At 41.2% G+C, this 20,970-nt stretch overlaps 1 protein-coding gene across 1 annotated transcript in view; it reads left to right on the top strand.

The window, feature by feature from the left end:
* The first annotated feature begins 321 nt into the window (after window positions 1-321).
* Window positions 322-20,970, top strand: part of LOC309644244 (uncharacterized protein) — a 766,088-nt gene continuing 745,439 nt past the window's right edge. The window contains exon 1 of the mRNA XM_082427907.1: window positions 322-10,131. The gene's annotated coding sequence lies outside the window, so the exon portion shown is untranslated. The remainder of the gene's footprint in view (window positions 10,132-20,970) is intronic.

Here is a 20,970-nt window from a genome sequence, read left to right as displayed (position 1 = left end):
AAGAGGCAGATTTCAAGGTAACATTAAATGTGCAAAGATTTTATTAGAGAACTGCCTTTGTGAGAGAATATGGGGAGGGAGCCAGAAAAGGCTGAGAGAGCATAATACTGAGACGAGAATGAAGGAGAGGAGGGAAGAAGGCTGGGTGGAGCATCCCAGACCACAGTGCAGTGTAAGGCTGTTCAGCAAGGCTGGTAGGAGTCCTCGAGCCAAAGTTGGCTGTTGGAAGAGTCTTGCGTCTCCTGGGAATGGGCTTACCTTAGTTCCCTGCCATGCTCAGTCACTGGTAGGGAGCAATCTCAGGGAAGCATGTCTTGGATTATAGGTGAGTTTCAGAGTGCAGCAGCAGGGGGCCCTTAGTCAATTACACTCCAGTAGATGGAGGCCTGAGGAGTCTCATGGCTGCCACAAATTATTTCTTCTCTCATTACCTTTATCCTTTGGATAATTCCTTTTTTCGGGGGAGTAGGGTGGCTGTGTTTAAAAAAAAATCCTTACTATATTTTAGTGGCATCTAAGGAAGGAAAGGAAATAGATGGTACAGTTCTATGTTCATTTTATCAATCAGTTGAACTAATTTTCTCTAAAACTTATTTAATATATTTGTACTTTAAAAAAAAGTTTAAAAGGAGGAAAAGGTGGTCAGAAGTGTCATAGGCAGAAAGCTGGAGGAGGATGGAGACAGAGAAAAGGCTGTGTGACGTGTGCTAACTAGGAAGTCGCTGGTGGGTGAACTTACGGCTGGTTCCACAGCTGGGGGCGGGGATGAAAGTCAGCTTGAAAGAGACTGTGGAGTGAGTAGTTGTAGACAGGTCTGTCAAGAAGTCTGGTGGTGAAGGGAAGGAGAAGAAGAGAGAGTTAACCTAGGGGTGAGCTGGGTAGAGGAAAGGGAGCTCCTAACAGGTTCATTAGTAGATATAAAGAGCCAGAATGCGGGGGAGAGATAGAGGATGCAAATAAGAAAGGACATTATGAACAGGGTCTAAGAGGAGGCAGGGCAGGGGAGGGGATGGGATCAAGAATGCACGTGGAGGGCTAGTTCAGAAAGCAGGAGGGATACTTCTCCCAGAGAGATAGGAGCAAAGGAGGGAGGGAGGTGCAGACGTAAAGAAACGTTTCAGTGGTATATCAGTTAGGATTGCTTTTAGTTGCAAGAAGCAGATACTTGACTACTGTGGTTATGTAAGTAGGGATTTATGTGATAGGCAGTTCAGAGCAAGTATGGCAGCAATAAGATGCTGCCAAGGACTCAAGATCCTTCCATCTTTCTGCTCCATCTTGCTCTGTGAATGAATGAATTAATGAATGAATGAGCAAGATATTGGGAGATAACTATAATATTCCCATTAAGACTTTTCTCATTTAATGTTTAACCCATTAACTGAATCATGGAAAACGTTTTCCAAGGAATAACTATTACTTATACAGAGCCCTAAGAAAAAACCACTTTTCTCTTTCAGTGAAAACAGTGTGAATGATCAACCTGTGATTTGTTTAGATAATCTGATATGTTAACAAACTGAATATCACATTACTTTTAAAAAATATGTAAATGAGGTAGGGACATGAAAAAAATCTAGATTCTGTGATGTTAAGTATTGAAAATAAAACCTTAAAATAATATGGGTACATTGATAGCAATTATGAAAAATTGTATCTGTACAATATTAAAGCAAGGAGAGACCATTATATCTTGACACTAGTTTAGGTTATATGGTAAAGAGGGCTGGGATTTTTCTTTTCTCTTTTTTCCCCCCCAGTTTTGTTGACATACATCATTGTATAAAGTTAAGGTGTACAGCTAAGTGGTTTGACTTACATACATAATGAAATGATGACCACAGTAAGTTTGGTTAGCATCTATTGTCTCATATAGATACAATAAAAAGAAAAAGCAAAAAAAAAAGAGAAAAAAAATTTTTATTATGATGAGAGCTCTTAGGATTTGCTCTCTTACCCACTTTCCTGTATGTCATGCAGCAGTGTTAGCTATAGTCATCAGGTTGTACATTACATCCTTAGTACTTATTTATCTCATAACTGGAAGTTTGTATCTTTTGACCACCTTCCTCCAATCTGCCCTCCACCACCCCCGCTGCCCCTCTGGTAACCATAAATCTGATCTCTTTTTCTGAGTGTTTTTTTTTTTTTTTTTTAAGATTTCACATATAAATGAGATCATACAGTATTTGTCTTTCTCTGTCTGACTTATTTCACTTAGTATAATGCCCTCAAGTTTCATCCATGTTATGGAAATGGCAGGATTTCCTTGTTTTCCTATGGCTGAATAATTTTCTATTTTATACATACATATAATAAATATAAATATATAAATGTGATTATATATGACATTTTCTTTATCCATTCATCCATCAATGGACACTTAGGTTACTTCCATGTCTTGGCTATTGTAAATAATGCCACTGTGAACATGGGGGTGCAGGTATCTTTTTAGGTTAGTGTTTTCATTTCATTTGGCTATACTCCCAGAAGTGGAATTGCTGGGTCATATGGTAGTTCTATGTTTAATTTTTTGAGACTCCTCCGTACTCTTTTCCACAGTGGCTGTACCAGTTTACAATCCCACCAAGAGTGCACAAGATTTCTCTTTTCTCTACATGTTTGCCAGCATTAGTTATCTCTTGTCTTTTTGATGATGCCAATTCCAACAGGCATGAGGTGATACCTCATTATGGTTTTGATTTGCATTTCCTTAATGAGGTGATGTTAAGTATCTTTTTGTATACCAGTGGCCATTTGTATATCTTGTTTGGAAAAATATCTGTTTAAGTTGTTTGCCCATTTTAAATTGTGTTATTTGTTTTTTGCTGTTGAGCTGTATGAGTTCTTCATATATTTTGAATATTAACCCCATATGAGATATATGGTTTACAAATATATTTTTCCCCATTCTGTAAGTTGTCTTTTCCCTTTGTTGATTGTTTCTTTTGCTGTGTGGAGTTTTCTTTTTTGATGATTCTGTTTATATTTCACTATTAAGTTGGTAATTTATAATTAAAAAGTTAAAGAGCCCATATGGAACATTCCTTGAGATCCCCTAGAAGAAAAGCACTCCAAAAATACAAACATGGTCATCAAATTATTATCACATCATAAATGCACATGCAAGGATGGTCATTAAACTCTGGTAACTAACTAGGTTCCAATTGGAATGTTGGTGTGATTGAGTCTCTGTGGATCTTCTTGCAATGGTCAGCCTGCAGTGAGGTTTCTTGGGGCTGGGGGAGGGTGGACCAGGTGGTGTCACCTATGTGATGTCTGAAGGCCTCTTCCCCAAATATTTCTCGACCTCCCATACAGGTCTGCAATTCTTTTCTTTGGTGGCAGCGTGTGTGTGTGTGTGTGTGTGTGTGTGTGTGTGTGTGTGTGTGTGTGGAAGTGTTTTCCATTGTTGCAGTACAGGCATTGATACCTTTACAGTACACGTAAATGATTATGCTTTTCTAAAGGAAGCGTTTCAATATCTGTGAAGGGAAAAGTATGTGAAAGGAGAGACTGGGTTCTCTGAAATCTAGCCCATTCCTAAATGTGCTGAGGATGAATCTAGATCCCAGTTCAAATGACTTTTGGTCTCTCACGCCTAAGTTCTCTCCCCTCCTCTAACTGCTTCAGAGAACCACAGGGCTGGAAGCAGCTGGGCATAGCCCTCTAATTTATCCTCCTGCCCTGTATCAGCAACTTGAAATCATTCCAGTGAAGTAAGTTTCTCTATTTTTAAACACCAGCATAGGATGTTCCTCAACATCCCTCAATCATACATTCTTTGTCTGGCAAGACTCACCCCATAAATTCTTCCTTAAGCTAAACTTCCTAAACTGAACTCCTCACCTGCAATTTTACAGCCTGTTTCTTGTTGGACTGCCATCAGAGATTAAGAACCCTTAATCATAGCCCTTCAGAATTTTTACCTGGAAGCTCTAATTGGGTGAGGGGTTATCTAACCCTCCTTTACTAAGGCTGTGCTCAGAGACCTAGGAACTCAGAGGCTGATGGATACTCTTTCTAGGTCTTAGTTTCTGCCTCTGAAAAACAAGGAGAGCAATATTTGCCCTTTTCCTCCTTGCATGGACCTTGTAAGGACCCAGTAAGATGAATAAAAGTACTCTGGGAAACAATAACAAATTCAGGGTATTATTTAAATACTTCTCACTTTCCCCTTGAGTCTTACTTTGCCACAGTTTAAGCCTTCTCTGTTCCTATAGCACTGGCTTTGGCATTTCATGGCATTTCTGTCGGGAGGCTCACAGCCCTCTAGCCACCGTCCTGCTCCTGCCACTAGCTTGCAGCTCTGTTCAATCCGCAGCACTGATTGTTAGGTCTGAATAGAGTCCCTGGTCCACACAGACTCAGGTTAGTCTCTTCCTTTACTTCCTTTGTAACCTGCTAAATCCCTATAGACATGTGGTTCTCAGTTGCCGGTGATTCTCTTCCCTTCCCCCCTTCCCACGAGGAGACATTTGGCAATGTCTGGAGTCATTTTTGGTTATCATTATTGGTGGGGGGGTTAATGATGCTGGTCACCAATTCCAATGTGTGTGTTGTTTTCTCCCACATCAATCTGTTCTCTGACACCAGCTGAGTGTCCTAGCATTCAACTCAATTCTGACGCTATCTACCCAGAGGTGGTATCAGATTCCAAAGGTTAAGGGCTCAGTTCCACAAGACTCCCCTCCACTTCAGATGACAATTTCAGGCCTAGGTTGTTACTCATGCTTCTGACCCACTGGCTATAAATCAGAGGTTCCCACAACCCCTTCTGTGGGTTTAATTTGCTAGAGTGGCTCACAGAACTCAGGAAACCTGTATAATCACTAGATTACCAGTTTATTACAAAGGATATTGAAGGATATGAATCAACAGTCAGATGAAGACATACGTAGGGTGAGGTCCCGAACAAAGGAGTTTCTGTCCTCATGGAGTTTAGGGCCTGGCAAGGTGGTGGGTGGAAGTGTTTGGGGTCTCCAACCCGGAAGCTCTCCAAACCCATCCTTTGGGTTTTTCTGGAGGCTTCATTACATAAGCGTGATTGGTTAAATCATTGGCCCTTGGTGATTGATTCAACCTCCAGCTTCTCTTCTCTCCCCAGAGGTGAGGGTGGGGACTGAAAGTTCCAACCCTCCAATCACATGGTTGGATCCCCTGGCAACCAGCCCTCATCCTTAGGTTACCTAGGTGCTTTCCAAAGGTCACTTTATTAACCTAACAATAGATACTTTGGCCACTCTCATCGCTTAGGAAATTCTAAGCGTTTTAGGAGCTGTGAGACAGGAAGAGTGGATGAAGACCAAATACATATTTCTTATTATAAATCACAGTATCACACGGTGCTACTGATATGTAGTGGACAGAGGCCAGGGATGCCGCCGAACATCCTACAATGCACAGGACAGCCCTTCCAACAAAGAATTAGCTGCCCCAAATGTCATTAATGCTGAGACTGAGAAATGATGCTATAGATTATGCTCCATGAATGACATATTCTTTTATTTTAAAAAGCCTTGTCAAGGTATAATTGATACACAATAACATGTACATATTTAAAGTGTACAATCTGATGAGTTTTGACATCACCACATGCAAAACCCTCACAACAGAATGAGCATATTCATCAGCCCTGAAAGTTTCCCCCGTCCTTTTGTAATTCAGCCCTCCTCTTGTCACCCATCCCACCACCCCCTTCCTCAGTCAACCACTAATTTACTTTCCATTACTGCAGATTAGTTTACATATTCTAGAATTTTGTATGAATGGAATCATACAGCTTATACCCTTTTTTGTCTGGTTTCTTTCATTCAGCATGATTATTTTCAGATTTATCCATGTTGTTGCTGAACTACTTATTCCTGAAAAAGAGAGATAAGCTCATGGTTGAAAACAAAGGGGTGTGACCTCTAGGCCCTTGGGTCACTATTAGATACTTCTTTGATAATTTTACTTCCTAAATGGGATACACCACTTAGCTGTTCTATACTTTATTGGTTTTGTTCTGCTTTCACAGCCACTTTACTCATCACGGTCCTCAATATGTAACCAGTGAACTACCTCCTGTTTCTGGTCTCTGGTCTAGTCTCTGCTTCCTTTAATTCATGGAACCCTATTCTTTCTTTTTCCCCTCAAGAAAATCTTAAAGAGCTAAGTTATAGGACACCAATTTGAGAAATGCTGCCCTGACATTGCTTTTTTAAAAAAAAAAAATCTACATTTCAGGCTTTATGCCCATGCAGTGCACACACAGAGAAATAGATCTTGAGATGCCATCTCTGTGTGGCACTGCTTACCCAGTTTTGCCCACTTTGTGCTCAGAATCTTCCCCTGAAGTAATATCCAGTCAAGATATCAATATTTAATAATTACAGGATGAGTTCTTTAAGTAGGAACTTTGTGAAGACCATTTTATTACATAGTTAAGCTTAAACATACTTTTATATAGCACTGACACGTGGTTTTGGAGTAAGATTCTTGAATAAATCTCAAGTTGCTTCTTTTAAGACAGTTAATAAAATCGTTATCCCTAAGAAAGCGGTCCTCTTTTTGGTCTGTTTTGTGCTTTTCTTCTCCAGGTGTTTTCAAATATCCTGATCCTATAGGATGTGGCCTATTCTTTTCTCTTCCCACACAGTCTGCTCTGGAGTTGATCATTTTCTTATATTAATGCATATATTCTTTTTATTCAGTCAGCTCTTGGTTTTTACATCTGCAAATATTCCAAGATCCTGTAAGTATTGTGTCATTAATATTGATGAACATGCTTTGCTCTCCTGCACACACAGTGCTTGGTCCCTGGCAGCTTGTTACGTGAAAGGGCTCTCTTCTGTCTGGGACGGGCACTAGTCATTTTGCCTACCTAGTCTCCCTTCATTTGGTCGCAGCACTCTGCTTTTCTTTTAGGGGAATTCTCTGTCCCCTCTTCACTGTGTTTGGTTAACCTGTTGATCTAAGTGCTCCTTGGCCTTCAACTCTCTTACCCAAGAAGTGGCAAGCACATGACCTGGGTTAGGCCCATCAGACTCTCTCCTGGGAGTTTAGTCTGCAGTGGAATGACTCATCAACAGAGGCCGCCAGAGCTGAGTCATTCTTCTTTCATCTGTGAGATTCTGACAGAAGTTCTTGGAACTGCTCTTTTCCTGTCCTTCTTGAGGACTGCTTGGTCAGATCTTCCTTCAGTTCTCAGACATTACCCAATAAATTATTATTATTATTTTGTCTGTATTTTTTCAAAGTCAGTTTCAGTTGCTTACAAGCGAAGAACCCATTCGTGTACAAAGTTCCTCTTCTTTCCACAGGTGGTCTTTTCTCCTCTTTGCTCCATTGCCTCAAAGTGGAAAGGACCACTTCTTCCTCCTTTCAGCAAGCAGGCTGGCTTCCTAATTGTGGTCTGAGTAAGAGTCTGCCCTGACTGGCCTTGGTGACCTCATTGAGGAGGTCCTAATGAATAGCATCAAGAGCAACGAGAGGGACAGGAGAGTGATTTCCCTCAGACTTTAGTAAGCACCAGGACTGGGGTGAGAAAGCCTGGCAAGGGCTTGGGCCCAGCAATGTGAGAACTCTTGGCAAGATTTTGGGAGGGGCGAATGATGAATCTGGGGAGGCTGACCTTAGGCTTCTTTGCTCACAATGGCAAAAAATTCCTTTTCTTCTGGCTGGGCATGGAAGCAGAGAGATACCAGACTTCAAGAGTTCCCTGTAGGGCGCAATGAGGATGTTAGCAGTGACTATGAGGGACAGGATGATTGAGGCCCTTACCTTGATCTTCTGAGCACCGTGGAAGCCTACTGGATTCTGGGGAGACCCTGAGGGTGAAGGAGACTCCGGCAGTGCCTGAGACTGAAATTTTTGCAAATTTAGGAAGATGAGAACTCAAAATGGAAATTAATTCGATTTAATGAAAATGAAGATATTGATTTTTTTTTTGCATGTCTCAGTCTGTAGACTGAGATTCATAATGGCTCTAATCCTTAAAAAATTCTTATCTGGGGCTTCCCTGGTGGCGCAGTGGTTGAGAATCTGCCTGCTAATGCAGGGGACACGGGTTCGAGCCCTGGTCTGGGAAGATCCCACATGCCGCGGAGCAACTAGGCCCGTGAGCCACAACTACTGAGCCTGCGCGTCTGGAGCCTGTGCTCCGCAACAAGAGAAGCCACGATAGTGAGAGGCCTGCGCACCGCGATGAAGAGTGGCCCCCGCTTGCCACAACTAGAGAAAGCCCTCGCACAGAAACGAAGACCCAACACAGCCAAAAATAAATAAATAAATAAATTAATTAATTAAAGTTAATAAAAAAAAATTCTTATCCATAGATTTATGAATGTAGTGAGTGCCGAGCCTATCCTAAACATTAGCAAGACTCTGCAGGTAAAGCAAAGACATATAGGGCTCTGCCTCAGTTGGAGAGAGAAGACTCAAATAGTTAGGAGGAAGTTATATACCCTTACAAGAGATAGTAATCAGCTCCTGACAACAATTTAGGAGCTACCACTTGTGCTTAATTGGCAAATGAGTGGCCTGGTCAAGAAGCAGTATGCGTTCACTGACTGTAACATTAAAGGAAACTGGGAGGAAAGAAAAAACAAAGAATGCTTTTTGTTCCAGTAAGGGTGAATTGCAGAATTGCTAGTTCTAAGAAAAGGAATAGTTTGTTCCTGTAGCTCACCCCTTCCCAGAGAGCCCATGCTTTGCCAGACTGTGGTCTCAAGGGTCCCTCCTCTGGAGATGTGTGTTAGGCAGACTAGAGCAGCCTGCAGAAATCAAGCAGGCTGATAATGCGCTTAAAGATGTTTCCTGTTGTCCTTTTCCCCTGTCTTCCCAAATACATAGCACTTGTCCAGGTCGGTGTCAGAGGAGCTTATGTTCCTTTTAAGCAATAAGACCCGGCAGGCAGGGAATTGCTTGGGGATTAGGGAAACTCAGAGTGGCTTTGTGTGTCGGGGAGATGGGCCTTTTCTTCCATGCCAGTATCCAGCACAAGGTTGTTTGAAAGCCTTGCTTAAAAAACCTCAAGTTGTGGCCAACTTAGAGCTCTGGGCTCTGATGTAGGCTAGATGAAGAGATCAGATGAAGCTCCTTAGAGACCCAGGCCATGAGATTGGGTGGATGGGGAAGGGATTTGAGAGTCATGATTGTGCTGGATTTGTCCCAGGGTATTCTTGGATGAGACATGACTCCCTTTTGGAGCTTGGTTTTACTATCTGTAAAATGATCACAAGATACAGGTAAAGCTATAATAAAAACCAATCACAAACATCTAAATATTCTACATTAACACATTAAGGAGTTGTCATTCACTTTACAAAAAAGATTGTCCCCTTTATAAGAATTCACAGTAAAATCCATTTACAGGGCAGTTGCTTTTCGCTTAAAAGTGGAATTTGATGTGCAAAATGTGATTGCATCTTTAGCTTCTAATGAAAATTTCAGTTGCATAAAGGGAGTTCCAAGTGTCTTCCTACTTTATTCCTTCTTCAGCCCTTCACCTGTATTCTCCTCTTCCCATGAAAATTATGAAGATGTTTATATACTTAACAGATGTTTAAGATTTGAGCTGAAAAATCCAAATTGATGGTGGACTCATCAGCAAAGAGAAACTGGAATTCATTCTCCAGTAATTTCTGGATTGGCAGTGGACAGACCTGGGTTCTGGTCCAGGCTTTGCCTCTAAATAACTGGGTTCCTTTCGACAAGTCGTAGAATTGTAGAGCCTTTGTGTTGGAATGGAATTAGGGGCCATTTATTCCAACCTTCTTTTGACAAAGGCATTTCATCTACAATAATCCTGCCTAATGAGTATCTATTTTTAGGCCTCACTGTGTTCATCGTTATGATTAGGGGAGTTGATCTTCAGTTTGAATCAGGGCCCAGGGTGAGAGTTGAGAAAGAAGAGGCCAGGACTCTGAAGTCTAAATGTACTAACATTACATCTAGCAGAGGCCAAGCTCTAGATATATGGTATGAATAAGAACCCTTGGGGAATTAAACTCCATACATTCCCTCCTTCTTTACAGGTCTGGCCAGTAGTGAGGGAAAGTTCTGAGACCTTGAGACACTTGAAGTTTGATCTGGAGCTGCGAGCAGGTACCTCAGCGTTTTTAAAGGAAGATGAAGTCAGCATATCAAGTGAGTTCTCTTCATACTTGAGCTGAGTATTATTCCATGGTTGAACAGCCTTCTTCCTTGCTTCAGGCTTTCTCTTCTTCCTCTCCCTCCCTTCCCCTCCCCACTACCTTTTTTTTTTTTTTTAATGGCATGCAAATTTCAAGGGTATGCAGTTGGGTCTGGCTGAAATTAGCTGAGTGTTTACAGGGTTTATCCAAGGAAGAGCCCTTGGGTCATTGTCATGGCAATTTTAATAATCCTGGCTGTCCAGGGCAATCTAAGAGTGCCTCCCACTCTCCAGCCTCAGTCACTGCTTGGGACAAATGGGGGGGCTTGCTTACCCCTTTTGGGGTCATATATGTGCAAAAAAAAAAAAAAAAAAAAAGAGTTCTCAAAATTTCAGTTAGAAAAACCCTGGACAAAAAACTTCTATCAAAAACTTCATCTGGAGTGAGAAAAAGACTGCAAACCCTGGGTGAGTCACTAATGCAACTAGACAAATAGGCCATTTCTGCGTAGCTACATTGCTTCTTCATTCTCTGTCAACATGTCTATATACCCTCTCCAATCCAACCTCTCACTGCTGTACTCAGATCTGGAATATGAACTCCTTAAGGCCAGGGATCTTTTCCAGTTCATCCTGAAGTCTCCAGTGCCTAGCACTATGCCGGGGCACTTAATAGGAATTTAATAATGTTTGCTGGATGAATGAAGAAGTGAGCATAAGATGGCAGAGGGATGTGTAAGGCAACTCCTGCTAGACAGATATTGGATGAAGGTAGGAATGAGTGGTATGTAGAGACAGGGGCTTTCAGTCCAGTTGCCAGGACAAAATATAGAAGGGTGTGAAGCTGGTAGGGTATAATGAGGATGCCACACCTGAGTGGCAAGGCCTTAGCCAAGGCTCTTGAGAATGGAATGGAAACCATGAAGATCAATGCCAAGAAAAGTAAACCTGGTGTCAAAATGTGTGGACAACTGGAGTTGGAAAGAACTTGGAGGCAGAGAGACCAGCTAGGAGTGAATGTGAGCCTGTCTCTTTGAAAAAGTACAGAGTGGAGAAAGCAGTGCTGGGGGAGCCTGGGAGACCTGTTATTCCAGGTCCATTCATCTGGCCAGGAGCACAGCCAGGAGAGAAATTCAAATGCCTGAAGAGTTGGGCACCAACTTAAACATGAATGTTCATAGCAGCATTATTCATTATAGCTAAAAAGTGGAAACAACCCAAATATCCATCAACTGATGAGTAGATGAACAGCATATGGTATATCTATATAATGGAATATCATTTGGCAGTAAAAAGGAATGAAGTACCAGAACATGCTACAGTGTGAACCTTGAACACATTGTGCTAAGTGAGAGAACCCAGTCGCAAAAGGTCACATGTTGAATAATTCTGTTTATATAAAACGTTCAGAATAGGCAAATCGATTGAGACAGAAAATAGGTTAGTAGTTGCCAGGGCGTGGGGGAGGGAGGAGTGGGGAGTGATTGCCAATGTATACGAGGTTTCTTTTCGAGGTGATGAAAATGTTCTAAAATTAAATATTGGTGATGGTTGTATTTGTGAATATACTAAAGCCCATCAAATTATATAGTTTAAAAGGCTGAATTGTATGGTATGTGAATTATGTCTCAATAGAGTTTGTTATTAAAAAACAAAAGAGTCAACCACCTGACCTAAAGGTTTAAGGGTCTCCTGGGCTCTGGAGGAGAGGATGCAGAGAATAAGAATTAGCAATAGACCCTTAAAGCAGGTTGTTCATGTTAGTAATTAATTGTGTGTGTGCAAACCAACTCACAAGTCTGCAAACGGCCGTCTCCTTTTTCTTCCCATTTATTCCAAATGTGGGCTGGTACAGATGCAGCTTAGGTGGGGTTCACCTGTGCGGAGTGCTCAAGTCCCCCCAGCTCCTGCTAGCTGCCCCCAAGTGAAGGAGCCCCAGGGCTCCCCTGGGCTCTTGCCCCATGTGGCTCAGAGATCTTTATAAAGCATCTCCTTCAGGTTTCACCTGCTCTTATTATAGCCCCTCTTTCTCTAGGACTCAGTTTCTGCTGGAGGACAATTTTAAGTGATAGACACTGTTTTGTTTTCAAGATCGCCCCTTTGACCCATGGTTCTTAAATCAAGTTGTGAGCCATTATACCATTAGAATGAGAGGCTTCCCCGGAAGCTACTAGGACTGTGCCCATAAACCAGCTCTCCCAGGTGTTCCCTGGTGGCCTGGTGGTTAGGGTTCCGGGCTTTCCCTGCCGGGGCCCAGGTTCAATCCCTGGTCGGGGGGAACTGAGATCCTGCAAGCCATGCGGTGGGATAGATTGAGAGTTTGGGATTGACATATACACACTACTATATTTAAAATAGATAACCCACAAGGACTTACCATATAGCACAGGGAACTTTGCTCAATGTTCTGTAATAACCTAAACTGGAAAAGAATTTGAAAAAAGAATAGATACATGTATATGTAAAACTGAATCACTTTGCTGTACACCTGAAACTAACACAACATTGTTAATCAACTATACTCCAATGTAAAATAAAAATTAAAAAAAAAAAACACAGGTCTCCAGAAAAGAGGTTAAGTAGCAAATGGCAGAGCCAGGACTAGAGCCTCTGTCACTTGGATTCCAAAGCAGGTGCTTTTAATTACTGCACTGCCCCACTCACTCCTAAAACCCTCACATGAACTCACAGGATCCCCAGCTGTAAGGTCTTCAGAAAGGAAATGGCCCAAGCAAAGAGGCATCTTGGACTAAGTAAGACAAGAAAATGGGTATCATTCTAACCTCCACTATGGTTGATTTCAAACTACCAATGTGATGTGATTGAACATAGAGTAGGGAAGGGAGGAACAGGATTGGCTCTTTTTTGGGTTTTTTTTTGGCAGCCGCACAAGGTGGCATGCGGCGTCTTGGTTCCCTGACCAGGGATCAAACCCATGCCCCCTGCATTGGGAGCACGGAGTCTTAACCACTGAACCGCCAGGGAAGTCCCCAGGATTGGCTCTTGAGAGGTGGAATGAGCCTGCTCCAGCACACCATTGCACTCAGGTCTTTTGGGCAAGTACACTCTGGTGGCTCTTTCACCAGCTCTTCAGACACATTTAGATGGGTTTATCCTAGGGTATTCAGAACACATGAAAGGTTTCCACATTTTCCCCCATATCCACTTATTTGATACTTGTGCAGGCACACAGGACAGGGATGAGGTCAAATGAGGTCACTTAGTGAGGAAGTGATATACAGGTTTGATGTGAACAAATTCCATAGCAAACTACTGATAGAGGTGAGATTAAATTCCAGATTTCTGATGGAGCCAAGTTGGTTTGCTGTCCTGTCGGTTTTGGAAAACCTATGATTATGTAGGATGGATCCATATACCTTTATATGGGGCTTAAATGTGAAATGGTAGACTTCTTTTTGCATATTTTATCTAGTTCCTAGTCTTCAATCTGGTGGAGAAACCTAAACTTTAGCATGCTATCCTCAATCACTTTTCTTAGGTTTCCATCCTCAGTTTTGCATTTTTCTTAAATTAAAACCATCATCACAATCTAATTTTAGAACATTTTCAACAAGCCCCCAGAAGAAACTCCATATGCATTAATAGTCGCTCTTTATTCTTGCTCCCTCGCCACACTGTTCTGACCCATTTCCAGGCACTGATCTACTTTCTGTTTCTGTGGATTTGCTTATTCTGGACATTGCAGGTAAATGGAATCATAGAGTATGTGGTTTCAGTGTGTCTGGCTTCTTTCATTTAGCATAATGTTTTCAAGTTTCCTCTGGGTCATAGCATCTATCAGCACTTTATTCTCTTTAATTGCCAAATCACATTATGTTGTATGGGTATACCACATTTTGTTTATCTGTTTATAATTTGATGGACATTTGGCTTGTTTCCACTTTTTGACTATTATGAATAATGCTGCTGTGAACATTTGTATGCAAGTTTTTGTGTGGACGTATTTCTCTTGTGTATATATCTTGTAGTGGATTTGCTGGGTTATATGGTAATTATATGCTTTAACCTTTTGAAGAATTGCCAACCTTTTTTCCATCATGGTTGTACCATTTTACAGTCCCAATTTTACCAATACTGTATAAGGGCTCCAGTTTCTCCATATCTTCACCAACACCTGTTATTATCTCTCTTTTTGATCATAGCCATCCTAGTGCATATGAAGTGGCATCTCATTGTGGTTTTGGTTTACGTTTCACTAATGATTGATGAAGTTGAGCTCCTTTTTATGTGATTATTGATATCTGTTTTGGAGAAGTATCTGTTCACATTCTTTACCCATTTAAAATCTGGATTGTCTTTTTATTGGTGAGTTGTAAGTGTTCTGGATATATCGTATATATATTGTCAGATATATTTCTTGCAAATATTTTCTCCCATTTTCTGGGATATCATTTCACTTTCTTGATTGTATCATTTGATGCACAAATGTTTTTAATTTTGATGAAGTCCAATTTATTTGTATATTTTTCGTTGCTTTTGTTTTTGGTGCCTTATTTAAGATATTTAAGTATAACCCAAGGTCATGAAGGTTTATTCCTATATTTTCTCCTGGGAGTTTTGCATTTTTAGCTCCTACATATAGGTTTATGATCCATTTTGAATCAATTTTTGTTGATGGTGTGAAGTAGGGATCCAAGTTGGATATCCAGTTGTCCTAGCACTATTTCTTGAAAGACTATTTTTTCTCCATTGAATTGTCTTGGCATGCTTGTCTAAAATCATTTGACCATAAATGTGATAGTTTATTTTTCTATTCTCAGTTCTGTTCCACTGATCTATATATCTGTCCTTATGCCAGTACCACCCTGTCTTGATTACTTTGTAATAAGTTTTATAATTATTTTATCATAAAAAGGCATTGGATTTTGTCAAATACTTTTCTGCATCTGTTGAAATGATCATGTGGATTTTAATACTTTATTATATTAATAAGGAGGTTAAACCAACCCTGCAACTCCCTTTTGCTTTTAACTAAGACCATGAAAAAGTTGGAAAAGCCTGGCTGCTGTCTTCTGTTGCTGTGGGAGATTTTGCTTTTATTTATTTATTTATTTATTTATTTATTCATTTATTTATTTATGGCTGTGTTGGGTCTTTGTTTCTGTGCAAGGGCTTTCTCTAGTTGTGGCAAGCGGGGGCCACTCTTCATTGAGGTACGCGGGCCTCTCACTATCGTGGCCTCTCTTGTTGCGGAGCACAGGCTCCAGACGCGCAGGCTCAGTAATTGTGGCTCACGGGCCTAGTTGCTCCGCGGCATGTGGGATCTTCCCAGACCAGGGCTTGAACCCATGTCCTCTGCATTGGCAGGCAGATTCTCAACCACTGCGCCACCAGGGAAGCCCAGATTTTGCTTTTGAACTAGGCTCAGCCTAAAGGTGACTGTGTATAATTATCTTGCTAAGCCTAGCCCTGGGATTCATTCCCAGGAGAAACTGGGATCTGTTAGCTATGTATCCTTTGGGGATGTTATGGAATGAATGTTTGTGTCCCCCCCATCCATATGTTGAAATCCTAACCCCAATGTGATGGTATTGGAGAGGTGACCATGTCTTGAAGGTGGAGCTCTCATTATTGGAATTAGTGCCCTTATAAAAGAAACTCCAGAGAGCTCTCTTGCCTTTTTTTCATCATTTGAGGACATAAACAGAAGATGACCATGTATAAACCAGGAAGTGGGCCCTCACCAAACGCTGAATCTGCAGTGTCTTGATCTTGAACTTCCCAGCTTTCAGAACTGTGAGAGATAAATGTTTGTTGTTTAAGCCATCCAGTCTATAGTATTTTGTGTTATAGCAGCCCAAAGGGACTAAGACAGGGGGCAATGAGATGGATAGTTGTCTTATCCAAAGGGTAAGAAGTGGGGCTAACAGGGCCAGATCCAGGGCATGGTCAAAGGTGTTAGAACTGGGAAATCATAAATGGCCTGAGGCTCATGGTTGGACGTGAGTGGGATTCACAGGCAGGTGCACAGAGATGCGTCTTGGGCAGGGACCAGAGTGGAAAGGAGAACAGGAAGACTGGAGTGGGGGACAGTTGATGAGGTAAGAAAAGATAGAATCTGAGGCAATGTTGTTTTACAGCTTCCATACCATCTCACCTGGGACTGATCATCTCTCTAGGCCGTCAGCATATTGTGGTCCCAGCCTCTCATCTAGAGTGATCCTGGACTTCTCTCAATACCATGCTGCCAGCCACTGGGGCTTTCTCAATCCATGAACACTCACTGCTGCTTTCTTCTGGCCTCTGGACTGGTTTGTGGCTCCGTCAAGGACGGGGCGGGTAGAGGCTACTTTTTCTAAGGCCTCAGGTTGTTGATGGTCAAAGCCCTCTGGGTCCCAGGAGCTGGTCCTGCTACCTGGTGCTCAGCACGACTGTGGATAGATTTAGGGTGGCATCCACTTTATTGTATTAATTTAGTCCAAGGTGGCTCTTGGTCTGGGACATTTCCTTTCTGAAGGTCTTATGCCAGGGATCTTGTGACCTAATGTGAATGTTTTATGAGAGAGTAAGGCAGTCCAGTGATTAAGAGCACTGTCTTTGGAGTCAGAGAGACAAGAGCTCTGCCATTTGCTACTTACTTAATCTAAGTCTCAGTTTCCTTATCTGCCAAATTGCAATACTATGAGTACCTCCTTCTTAAGTTTTCTGAGATGTATACGTAGTTTGTAAACATGAGTGTTCAGCAGCAAATGTTGCTATAATTAATGATAATTATGATGGCACAAATGCTCTGGCTTCTTCACTCTCCCCTAATGATTATCTGACACAGGATATAGTGCATTTTGGAGGGTATAGTTAGTGACTTTTGAACCTGGAGATAAAAGTAGAAAAACAAAAAAAGAATAGAAAAAATTTTTGACAAGTTTGTGTGGACATGCATGGAAAAATGAGCTCCTGCATTTGCATTTGATTTAGTTTCTCCACTGGAAAAAATGCTAATGAGTATCATTAAATGGCTGTGCTTAATCCTGTAACTTAAGAGAGAAAAGAAGTCATTAGCAAGTTGATTATTATTATTAATACTCAAGGTAATCAAGCTCATTTGTAGAGGCTGATTAAAAGTGAATGTCCAGATGAACACACTGGGTTTAAATTAATGAAAGTTGGAGCCCCAAATATTTAAGACAGTAATCTGTGGTACCACAGTAAGATTAAAGCGACTAAGTTATTGGCAATATTTGCCCAGGAACACATGTGTATTTTTCTTTGTCTCTCTAAATAAAAATGAGGAGTAGGTATTTCCAAGTCTGATCCTTTAATTAAATCTTTTCATTTTTCCCATTCAGATATTAATAGTTTCATTCAACAACTTCTGTTCCTTCTCTGACAGTCACATGGACTTTTACAAATTCTGACAAGACCTGATAGGAAGTGCCTCAGTGGAGACTTTTATGAACCAGCTCACCATCAGTCATTCTTTATCGACTTACACATTTACATGAGATTAAACACTCAGCACCAACTTACACATTAGATGACAGATCCTGGCAGGATACTGGGGCTCTTGACACGAGAATATTGCCTAATTTTTGGTCATGCTGCCCTTCAGTCACCTGCTAAGACATCGAACCATTTAGTGCTGGCATATGTTGCTTTAGGAAAGATGTGTTTTCCAGAAAATGAAATGTTTGCAAGTTAAATTCTATTTTAAGTGTTATAAGGTAGCTCTCCCCTTAAATTATTTGGTGCATCTTTTAGAAAGAGCTGTCAGGTGTCCTCTACTTCTTATGCCTTCAGTCGTTCCCTTTCTCCTACTTCTCTTCTGCCTGGGAAGGTGCTCAGATGACTCCAGCATCCCCAAATCCTTCCTCTCAGCCCCTGGCAACCACCAATCAGCCCTCTGTTTCTATGAGTTCAGTTTTTCTTAAATTCCATATACGTATAAGTGCTATCATATAGTATTTATCTTTCTCTGTCTGACTTATTTCACTTAGCAGAAAGCCCTCAGGGTCCAACCATATTGTCACAATGGCAGAATTTCCTTCTTTTTATGGCTGAAAAATATTCCATATATATATGCATATATATATGTTTCCATGTCTTGTTTCCATGTCTTGCCTGTTGTAAATGATGCTGCAGTGAACGTGGGGATGCAGATATCTCTCTGAGATAGTGATTTCATTTCCTTTGGATATATTCAGAAGTGGAATTGCTGGATCAAATGTAGTTCTCTTTTTAATTTTTTGAGGAACTTCCATGCTGTTTTTCATAATGGCTGTATCAATTTACATTCCCACCAACAGTGCACAAGGGTTCCCTTTTTTTCACATCCTTGCCAGCATTTGTTATCTCTTGTCTTTTTGATAATAGCCATTTTAACAGGTATGAAATGATATCTCATGTGGTTTTGATTTGCATTTCCCTGGTGATTAGTGATGTTGAGCACCTTTTCATGTACCTGTTGGCCTTTTGTATGTCTTCTTGGGAAAAATATCTACTCAGTTCCTCTGCCCATATTTTATTTGGATTATTTGGTTTTTTTGCTGTAAGTTATATGAGTTCCTTGTATACTTTGGATATTAACCCCATATCAGATATATGATTTGCAAATGTTTTCTCCCATTCAGTAGGTTGCCTTTGCATTTTGTTGATTGTTCCTTTTGCTGTGCAGAAACTTTGTACTTTGATGATGTCCCACTTGTTTATTTTTGCTTTTGTTGCTTGTGCTTTTGGTGTCATATCCAAATATTGCCAAGACCAATATCAAGGAGCCTTTTCCCTATGTTATCTTCTAGGAGTTTTATGGTTTCAGCTCTTAGATTTAAGTTTTTAATTTATTTGGAGTTAATTTTTGTGAATGCTGTAAGTAGGCCTCCAGGCCATTATCCTTCTCAGTGTTTCCTTGCTTTACTTTACTCCAAGCATCTAATACCCTCTTTCTTTTCTCATTTCTACCAACTTTGTGACTCTAGGTAAATCATGTAAACATTCTCAGCCTCATCTCAACTGTATAATGAACATTATATTAATGTCCTCCTGGATAATTGTGAGGATTAAATATATTAGTCCTACATAAGTATATGTATAACATGTCTAGCGTAGCACCAGACATATAGTACGCACTCAATAATTGTTATTTCCTTCCCATTTTTCTCCCTTCAAAAACTTGCTTTCAAAACAAGGCACTAAAGACTAATAAGACTGTTTAATGAGTTACCATTCTTTGTGGTATTTGCATTTTATTCTAGATAATTAGCTCAATCATTTACTCCTTTATTCCATATCAATGGATATCTTTTTTTGGGGGGGTGCTGTATGTATTCCAGAAACTATGTTAACGTTAGCAGTTAAAAATTAAGCAACAAAATATTAGGGGTCTGTTCTTGAAATTTTACCTAGTTGGTTTGAACCTAAACACACAGACCTGGTAAGATACTTGAGTTATCTTAGTAGTATGTTAAAAGCTCACATTATCAGGGTATCTTTCCTCTCTGAAAATTTCACTATCAGTGGGACGCCTAGAAATGGTCACCAGAGTTGAGCACTTTATCACCTCTGAAGGCAAGGGCAGAAAGAAAGAGACACAGGAAAGGCAGCACACCAAACACCAGTCTTCCCAAATGTTGCTGTTTTGTCTTAACAAGCCTCTGTTTTTGTAGCAGACCTGTCTGACAGAGGTGCATTTGGCACCATTCTCTAAGGATCCTAGACCTCATGATAAAATGATGTAGAATATCCTGTAGTGAGAGGCGCTGTGATGAGTCAGAGATTTCCTTGGGGCTACTTTAGCCATAACAGAGATAGGACCGTATGCAGAACTAGGGGAATTTGGGAGACCAGACGCTGAAGGGCTGGGGCTGTGTGAAGGGTACGGGTGATTAGAGCAGGGCCAGAGTCCTTCTGTATTTCTTAGTACTTTTTAATCCAGCGAGCTAACGCAGCCTCTCAACTTGCCTGTGAAGAGAAGAACTGGCATAACTTCTACCCACTTTACAGGTGAGGAACTGAGAAGCACAGAGAGATTCAAGGCATCTCTTACCTGGCTCCAGCTTACCTATTCCTTTTTATCTTCAATACCTTAGTATCATCTTCTGCAGCCATCACACCACTTTTTAAAAAAAATCATTCCCCGATTATACCAGGTTCCCCTCCCAACTCTGGTGTAGGAGAGAGAGAGCGGTGTACTGATCCCATTTTACAGGTGAGAAAACAGAAGCTCAGAAAGCGTAAATGACTTGCGTGAGCTCACCTGGTTAGTCATGGCACAGTTGGGACAAATTTAGGCCTCCTGACTGACAGTCCATTTCCTTGACCTCCCTGCCCTTCAAAACGTAGGGAAGCAGAGGTTCTAGGCAGCCTCCTCAGGGCATGCTGAATCTCTACTCCCGGGACCACAGAGCAGGTGGAAGAAGAAAGGAAGCACTACATAACCGTCCAGCTCCATTTATTCCTTTTCCGTGGATTCTCCTTCTGGCAACTTAATCGCTTTCCAGAGTCAGCCTTTAGTGACGGCTGTAAAAACACAGTTTAGCACACAACACTCTGAACTGTAAACTCTGGTAAATAGGATCAGGGGAAGATTTAAGTGGAAGGGACAACCGCTATAAAGACTTAACAGGAATTCATTAGGCTCCGCAGATAAAACAGATAAAAGATCCATAACCACACGCAGGAAGTGAAAGGAAAATTCCTAAATCATTAAGAGGCAATGAGGTCTTGCCACGAGTCATTAATCAGATCATCCTCAGGGGCGCTGGCTCAAGTATCCAAAGGACCCCGGAGCAGGAAGGCTCCTATGCCCACCATCTGAGATGGGAGTAGGGTCCTACCGGCGGGCGTGGTTGTGCCAGACATTTAATGTCACCTGCGGGATACTACCATTTCTCTTTGGA

The sequence above is a fragment of the Balaenoptera physalus genome, assembly GCF_965194825.1.
Source record: "Balaenoptera physalus genome assembly, chromosome: 15".
Lineage (NCBI taxonomy): Eukaryota > Metazoa > Chordata > Mammalia > Artiodactyla > Balaenopteridae > Balaenoptera > Balaenoptera physalus.
The sequence above is the reverse complement of the archived record's forward strand: the minus strand, read 5'-3'. Positions and strand labels throughout refer to the sequence as shown.